A 2,500-nucleotide genomic window follows, 5' to 3' on the forward strand; every position below is an offset into this window, starting at 1 on the left:
TAACTATGTATGATGACACTTGCATTTTCCCCCAACTCACACACACAATTACTGCCGCCGCTGGCATGACCTCACTTCGTTGAAAACTCCCACACCCACTTCTACACACACACACACACACACACACACACACACACACACACACACACACACACACACACACACACACACACACACACACACTGATAAATAGATACGTATACATACACACGCGTCCAGCATATTTGCCTATCTAATTTTACAACATGAGATTTCCAAGCTGACCTTCACCCTTTGTGCCATCCCAGAGAGAGAGAGAGAGAGAGAGAGAGAGAGAGAGAGAGAGAGAGAGAGAGAGAGAGAGAGAGAGAGAGAGAGAGAGAGAATTAAAGTTCTTTTTTTTTTCTGAAGCCTCGCCCTAATGTTGATACAAAGAGAAGAAGAGAGTGGGGTGGGGCAGGGGGTGGAGAAGTAATGGTTGGTTAAGGGCGTAAGCAAGTTGGAGGAGGAGGAGGAGGAGGAGGAGGAGGAGGAGATGGTGGTGGTTGGTGGGAGGTGGGGGTGGTGGTGGAGGAAGTGATAATGGTGGGGGTGGAGGAATACGAAGAAGAGGAGGAGGAGGAGGTAGTAGTGGAGGATGTGGAGGAGGGTGGTGGAGAAGGAAGATGGGGAAGAATAAGAACAAAAAACAAGAACAAAAAAAGAACATGAACAAGAAAATTAAGAAGAACAAGACGATAATCGGGAAGATGATTAAGAAGAAGAAGAAGAAGAAGAAGAAGAGCTGGGGGACAGAGAGAGAGAGAGAGAGAGAGAGAGAGAGAGAGAGAGAGAGAGAGAGAGAGAGAGAGAGAGAGAGAGAGGAAGAAGAAGGAGGAAAACATGAATGAGAAACAAGGAAAATTTGAACGATGAATGAGAAGAATGAATGAAACATAGAGGAAATCGGCGGAGGAGAAAAACAATAACTATAAAAGAATAAAATGACAGAAAGACGATAATCATTAAAACTGCACTAGTGATAGGAACAGATGAAATAGATAAACAAATAAATAAAGTGCAAAAGGAGATCTTATTCGGGAAACATCATATGAAGAAAGAAAAGTCGGTGGGGGGGGAATGGAGGATATCGAAATGAAATGAAAGAGAGAGAGGGAGATGAAAGAAAAGCGGAAAAGAAAGACACAGTAAAGTGAATGACCGTATGACACCAACGAGGACAGGAAAATGCAAGGTGGTTTGAAGGACAGAGAAAAATACAAGTCAGAGGAACGGGAAAAAAAAAGAAAGAAAATGAAAGAAATAGAGGATAATATTTTGTATTCTTCATCATCAACATTACGATAGAAAAGGAAACAACACTGGCAACAACACCAGTAATAAAAAAAAAAAAAAAAGCAACAGCAACAAGAACCGCAGTTGCCAAAATGACAGCAGGGAAGGGAAGTGGCGGGCGTGCGGGTCAGTTCAAGTCAAGCAGGAGGTGAAGGATTTTTTTTTTTTTCTTAACCTTGAGTGGATCAAAATTATCTACATGTTTCCTGGACACCAAAATCTCAAGCGTTTCTGTGTTTCAGCGCGACTGGTTTGATAAGGTTCTGGAGGTTGTTATTACGGTTTTCAAGAGTGTTTTCTTGATCCTCCAACAATTATAAGGAAAACAATAATGAACCGGGCACTCGTCTCTGTGGCCTTTGAAAACAATCATAAGAGCTTGGGGAGTTTCAAAATATGGGTGCCGGATACCGTACCTTCGACTGCACCCCAGTCAAGTGGCGCACACCGCTTAGCCTGGCGTCCTCGAGGAGTGCGGGCATGCTGTATACTGTTGTACCATGCCGCAGTACATAGGCCCACCCGCCCGCAGATCGATTCACAGAACAACCTAAAGGTGCAAAGGAGAAGAAGAAGGAAAAGAAGAGGAAGAAGAGGAAGAAAAAGAAGCAAATGAAGAAAAAGAATAGAAAAAAATAGAATAGGAAGGAAATGAACAACAACAACAACAACAACAACAACAACAACAACAACAACAACAATAACAACAACATTATAGTAATACCTGATTATGTTAAAAATGATGATGGTGTTGAGAATGACGGTGATGCAGATGAAGAGAGCTCCCGACTATATGGTGACGTTTACATACGTAATCCCTGACAAAACTCTGGGAACGCTGTGTCATGTTACTGAATACATCACGATCCTTGGACAAATAATGACAGCGATATATTATTGTCCTTGAGTGTTGTTGTTGTTGGTAGTGGCGGTAGTAGTGGTGGTGATGCTGTTGCTGCTGTTTCTGTTACTGTTGTATTGGTTCTGTGTCTAATTATCATGATGCTATTTTTTTAATAAGATAATGATGATAAACTAATAACAACAACAACAACAACAACAACAACAACAACAACAACAACAACGACAACAACAACAACAACAAAGCTAAGAAAAACAAAAATAACAACACCATAACTACAGATAAACAAAAAAAAAAAAAAACAGTGGGAGACAACACACAAGA

General features: G+C 41.3%; 1 protein-coding gene across 3 annotated transcripts in view; it reads right to left on the bottom strand.

The window, feature by feature from the left end:
- LOC135107422 (ATP-binding cassette sub-family C member 9-like) overlaps positions 1-2,500 on the bottom strand; it is a 38,455-nt gene that overhangs the window by 33,029 nt on the left and 2,926 nt on the right. The window contains exon 2 of one of the 3 annotated variants that reach the window (XM_064017267.1): positions 1,731-1,864. The exons of the other annotated variants lie outside the window; for them this stretch is intronic. The gene's annotated coding sequence lies outside the window, so the exon portion shown is untranslated. The remainder of the gene's footprint in view (positions 1-1,730; positions 1,865-2,500) is intronic. 3 annotated transcript variants of the gene reach the window in all.

Source organism: Scylla paramamosain, chromosome 15 (assembly GCF_035594125.1).
Source record: "Scylla paramamosain isolate STU-SP2022 chromosome 15, ASM3559412v1, whole genome shotgun sequence".
Lineage (NCBI taxonomy): Eukaryota > Metazoa > Arthropoda > Malacostraca > Decapoda > Portunidae > Scylla > Scylla paramamosain.